Genomic DNA, 5,803 nt, shown 5'->3' with positions numbered 1-5,803 from the left:
AAAGGAAGAGTCAGTGCAGAGCAAGTCTGCTCAGTCCAGAGGCAGCCTCTGTGACTAGTTTCCTGCATATATTTCTCAAAACATTTTTACTTAACACAAATTTTAGATTTTTATATGTCGGTACTTTTAAGTCACTTTTTAAAAAGACTACATAATGGTTCATTTATGCACGTGCCATAATTTACTGAGTCTGATTCTAATTGATGTGTGTTGGACTATTTCTATTCTTTTTTATAAACAGTGAACATAGACTTGCTAGGCTAAAGACTATGCATGCTCTGAAGACACTGTTAAATCACTCTCCACTGAAGCAATGCCAGTGTGTATCTCCAGCAGCAGTGGGTGTCGGCTGACACAGCGGGCTCCCGAAGTGCACAGCACTCTAACTTGACTCTACGATTCCTATTAGGAGTGCCACTGAACATCTTTTCCCAGGGTTTTTGTTTCTTGGGGTTTTTTTGGTTTGGGTTTTGTTTTGTTTTTTGTTTGTTTGTTTGTTTGTTTGTTTTTGAGACAGGGTTTCTCAATAGTCCTAGCTGTCCTGGAACTAGCTCTGTAGACCAGGCTTGCCAAGAACTCAGAGATCCTCCTGCCTCTGGCTCCTGAGTGCTGGGATTAAAGGCGTGCACCACCACCGCCTGGCCTTTTCCCAGTTTTAAGAGCAATTTACATTCATAGTTAGTTTTCCCCCCATAAACTGCTCATCTCTTCCAGTTTTTTTTTAATAGAGTTTTGGTCTTTCTATGTGGTTTCATGATAGTTCTATATTTATGATCTTGGCTCAGACTCTCTAAGAAATAAAGCTTAGATGCTAATGATTTATTGAGTGAGCACAATCCGAAGATAACAAGAGTGAAGGGAAAATAAAAGTAAAGCCAAGAAAGGAGGAAAATATCAAGCTGTCACCTCATCAAGTGGACCAGTGTCATGAGCAGACGTTGCTCAGTGAACTGAATGTCAAAGGTGGGCAATTGTGGTGAAGGGGTTACAAACAAGACATCCCCAAATGAGCTGGACTGGCGCATTGGTTACTGATGTCGCTGCATAAGCTGTCACTGCAGGAAGTGCTAGCCAGCCCTCTTTTCCATGTTTGCACCAGGCTATAACGATTCCTTTGGGAGAGGTGTCATATCCGTTCCCAGACCAAACAAACAAACGAGTTTATTGCAAGACTGGGAATGCTGCAGCAATAAACTAACACACTCAGTAAAGTAACTCTTACTTTCACCAGCTTCATACCTCCCACCACAGCTCTCTTAGTAACCACCCTAGAATTTACTGCCTCTAGATCAGGTCATTCAGCCCTGCAATTTCTTTATAAATTTATTTTTTGTATGAAAAACCTTAGAGCTTTGGATCTTTCCTTCTTTATGAGAATCCCATTGATAAAACATGTGTACAATCTGCCAGACAAACTGCCTTGTGTCATTTGATTGCTACACCCTGCTGAAGGTTCTACCTAAGATCTGATGTGGATAGAGGCAATGATCAGCCTTTCCTACCATAGGAGTATGGAGGAGAGGATTTCATTGCAGTCTCTGTTGACATGTGTCCCATAGGACAATAGCTTTGTTATCCTTGTGAGATGCATTGCCCTGCTCAGCAGGTGAGGAAGCCAGATCTCAAGTCCAGTGGAAATCATCAGTGCAGTTGTGGTCCTCACTTAACCATCACCCTAGTGCAGTGCAAAATGATGATAAAATACAGATGTGCAATGTATAGTTAGTATTACAATATTCATTTGCTGTATTCTAAGTTTCTGACCTCTTCCTAAACCTACTGTTACATACTGGGTCTGAGGTTTGCGAAGTCTGAGAAATGAATCATGCAATTGGAGAGCTAAACTTGATGCTAAGCTACTGTCCACTTCATAGAGGGCAATAGTGGTCAAGTAATATACAGTTTGAATGTGATTAGTAATGCACTCGTCTCCTTAGTTTTACCAAGATGCTGTTAATTATGGAGACATCATCCTATGTTGATGTATTATTGTTTAAATTATAGCTTCCTTCCCAGGAAAATGCTGTAAAATACAATGTAGCTTTACATATGCTATTTTTACTTGGCATGGTCTGTGAGACATCCTCAGAGTATTTAAAGAGGAAAAAAGTCCAGCAAGACAGGAATGAATAGACAAAAACATATTTAAAGTAAACTGGACTTTCAGAAGAACCTTTGCCCTATAGAATTAACCACTTCCTCAATGGCTGCCCATTCACCCAACCACCCTCACCACCAAAGTGCTCTTACATTCTTCCGGCATAATCTCCATACAATTTTAATGGCATTTGACTAATTATGGGCCTTCTTTCCTTGCTGGACTATAAATCCTTAAGGGCACAGACTGGAAGAGACTATGTCTCAGTTTAGACTTGGGCTTTGCCTATAACCCGTAACAGAAAAGTTGCTTAAAGCACATTTCTAGATGACTGATATAATGAATCGACTCAAACTGTCTCCTTACCCGATATGGTCACACCTCCACTCAACACCGCCATTCTGAACTCTGGGTCCCCTAGTTCCTGAGTCCCCACTTTCCTATATATGTGTCTATCTTCTCCACAGAGAATGAGCTCTTTGAAGATACAGGCTGTCTTAACCATTTTAAATCCCCAGCACGTACTACACACCCAGTAAGCATTTGCTGAGCAAGTGAACAAACGAACGAATGAAAGAAGTGCATTTACAGTGGCAGACTAAGTGAAAAGGTCTAACCATCTTAGGAAGAAACTAATGTGTCTGCTCACTATGCTCAGAAAAGAGAGCGCTCTCTTCTCTGAGGAAAAATGTAGGTAAAAAGAGGCCGGGGTCGGGGCCGGGGGGGGGGCACATACTTTTGACCCCAGTACTGGGGAGGCAGAAGCAGTTTGCTCTCTCTGAGTTTAAGGCCAGCCTGGTCTACAAAGTTAGTTCCAGGACAGCCAGGGTGGTTACACAGAGAAACTCCGTCTCAAAAAACCAAAACCAAAAAAGTAGGTAATTAAAAAGAGCATGTGCTTTGGCGATCAATGACCAAAGTTGTGATTCCGACTCTGCCCTTGCTTTGTGTAAGTCCCTTCTCTTTTCTGAGTGTCAGTTTCTTTCACTGCAAGTCAGAAATACACAGGAGGGTGAAGGGTGATAGCAACTGGAAGGTCCCACCACAAGACATGGGATGAGGCTACAGCTGAGTTCTACACTACGATTATTCATAGTTACTGTTATTATTCATAACAACATAGATATTATGAGGTAGGAAGTAGAGGCTGAAGCACTGTTACATTTATGATTGAATGACCTTGAAGAAGAAATGGAGTGGTTTGGTGACCTTCAGAAATCATAGTGGTAATAGTCATTCATAATGACTGCCAATTCTGTCAGGTGTGCCACACACATTTTACATAAAATGTTTACAACTAACCATCAGTACTGTTACCCCACTTATCAAAACGGGGAAACTGAACTTTAGAGTGTCTCTGAGTCCCAAGGTCACAGAGCTAGCAGTGCTGAAAAGACTTCAAAGCCGCCCAATCCTTCCGATTTCAGAGCACACTTCAGGCTTAACACATCCCTTGTTCTGAACAAATGAGAAGCTGGGAATGTTGTGGGAATTAAACTAAATTAAAGCCTTTTAACAATTTAGATTGTAAATTAAGATAGGCTAAGTTGTTGATGGATTACAAGTCTGCGTAAGCTGGTTTGTCGGCTCCTACAATTATCACTCCTATTGTTGCAAACATGTCTTGGCATTTTCAACAAGAAAGCCAGATGTAGTTCTGGATGGGGACCCAGTGCTCAGAGGAAAGTCTGCACCTGAATCACCGCATTCAGCAGTGGAGGCAGAGCTCTACCCACTGAACATAATAGCAACTACGGTCTTAGTCAGAAGAGCTGTGACTACCTGCAAGAGACCCTCAAGATGAGGCCTGGTGACAGTCCCTCCTAGAAGAAAGGACTGAGAGCCGTAAGCCCCCATCTGAGATTCCAGACATTCCCTTCTGGATTGCCCCTTCTTGTTGTATGTATTTCTGTCCACGTTTACAAAGTTTCAGAGGGCTCTTTGAGTACACAGAGGGTGAATGGGCAGGAGAGAAACTTAAACATCAATGGGGTAACCATCCTCCATACTGGGAGGAGACTGCGCTTCTTTAAATAACTCAGTAAGTTCTTGGTTCACCAAGCTAGATAGGGTAGATTTGTTCCTTCGCTCTGTCACTGGAGCCCCACCTAGAGTGAGAAGACACATATTCATATTTTCCCAGGAAAAAGCCCTCAAGGAGAAAGTCCTCTGTGTCGTTGGGAAAGCTGCCTTTTGGAGGACTTCATTAGGCCCGGGTAACACGTAAACAGAGAATTCCGCTGGTTTGCCTTTTCCTAGCCCCTGTCAGTTGTTTACTTTCTCATACCATACATTCTCAAAACATATGAGAAACGGAGATACCCCCCAGGCCCTACTGGCCAGAGCTTCATCCTGCTGCTGCCCCTTTCATCCTTGCTCCTAGTGGACAAGCTCATTTTAGTCATGGATTCTTTTTCTACGATACCAAAATTTAGAAGCCGATTCTGAATTCCTGTGTGATGCTTGCTGATGCTGCAGCTGTCCTTGACTCCAGCCAGAGGCTCCTAGATGTGCTCTGACCACCAGTGTGCCCTAGACTGAGGGCTCACTTGACACAGCAGAGTCTAGCAGCAACACTTCTTGGCATCAACATGATCCGGCCTTGCTATTCAGGAGGAGGTGGTAGAACAGGAAAGACTTCTCTAAAATTTCTCCTTTTGTATACATGCCTCCCCTGCAGAGAGTCAGGGCAGAAATAAACATAACTTTCCCTGTGTGTCTCCATCACAGGAGGAGCATATGGTTGGATGCGACTGGCTTCTCTGAAAGCCTTTCCAAAGAACACAATCTTGTTACTCAGCAAATATTTACTGAGCAACATGGAAGGAGGAAGAGCATTCCAGGGAGAGGCCAGTGAAAGGGAAGAAACTGAATAATCTACAGAGGACTAAAACAACAAGGCTGTGTAAGGGGCACAGTGAGGAGGGAAGCTCTAAAGAGAAGGGAGCAACTAGGTACAGCTCTGGATGCCCGGGAAAGGACTTAGAGCTTCTTCAACAGGTAAGAGGGACTCCATAAGATGCAGAACAAGTAGCAGACATGCTCACAATGATCAGTAGAGTTAAATGGGATCAAGGTAAAGAATAATAATATAAAACAGTCATCAAAAGCTAAGTACTTCCTTTGCACCAGCAGACTACCAAGGACATGACATAGATTGTCTTGTTTAATAAAAGTAACAGTGAGTTCCAGGACAGCTAGGGCTGTTACACAGAGAAGCCCTATCTCGAAAAACAAAAAGAAAACAGAAAAGAAGAGTGCACTTACGACACAGTGCTGGCCCAGGTGTCTTCAGTCCTCGCAGCCGTCTCCCGAGTTGAGTGTTACTGCCTCAGTTTGGCAGACAAGGCCTGCAGCTGAGAGACAAATGTACTATCCTCAAGGTCAGGTGGCAGAGCCGTGACTTAATTTCAGGCTATTCTGATTCCAAATCTGACTTTTAAGGAGATGTTAGGAAACAATCGCAGGATTCTGGGAAGTGGTGATGAACTATGGAAGGGGCAAGAGAGACAGAGAAGGGAAAACAGATATGTAACTAAGCTATGGACGCATAATAGACAAGTCAAGGCAACCGGTAAGACTGTAAATAGTGATCAAAGATGAGCTAAGGCCCAGCACTCGGGAGGCAGAGGCAGGCGGATCTCTGTGAGTTCGAGACCAGCCTGGTCTATAAGAGCTAGTTCCAGGACAGGCTCCAAAACCACA

This window comes from Microtus ochrogaster, unplaced genomic scaffold (genome assembly GCF_000317375.1).
Source record: "Microtus ochrogaster isolate Prairie Vole_2 unplaced genomic scaffold, MicOch1.0 UNK25, whole genome shotgun sequence".
NCBI lineage: Eukaryota > Metazoa > Chordata > Mammalia > Rodentia > Cricetidae > Microtus > Microtus ochrogaster.
This window is presented reverse-complemented; position numbering follows the sequence as displayed.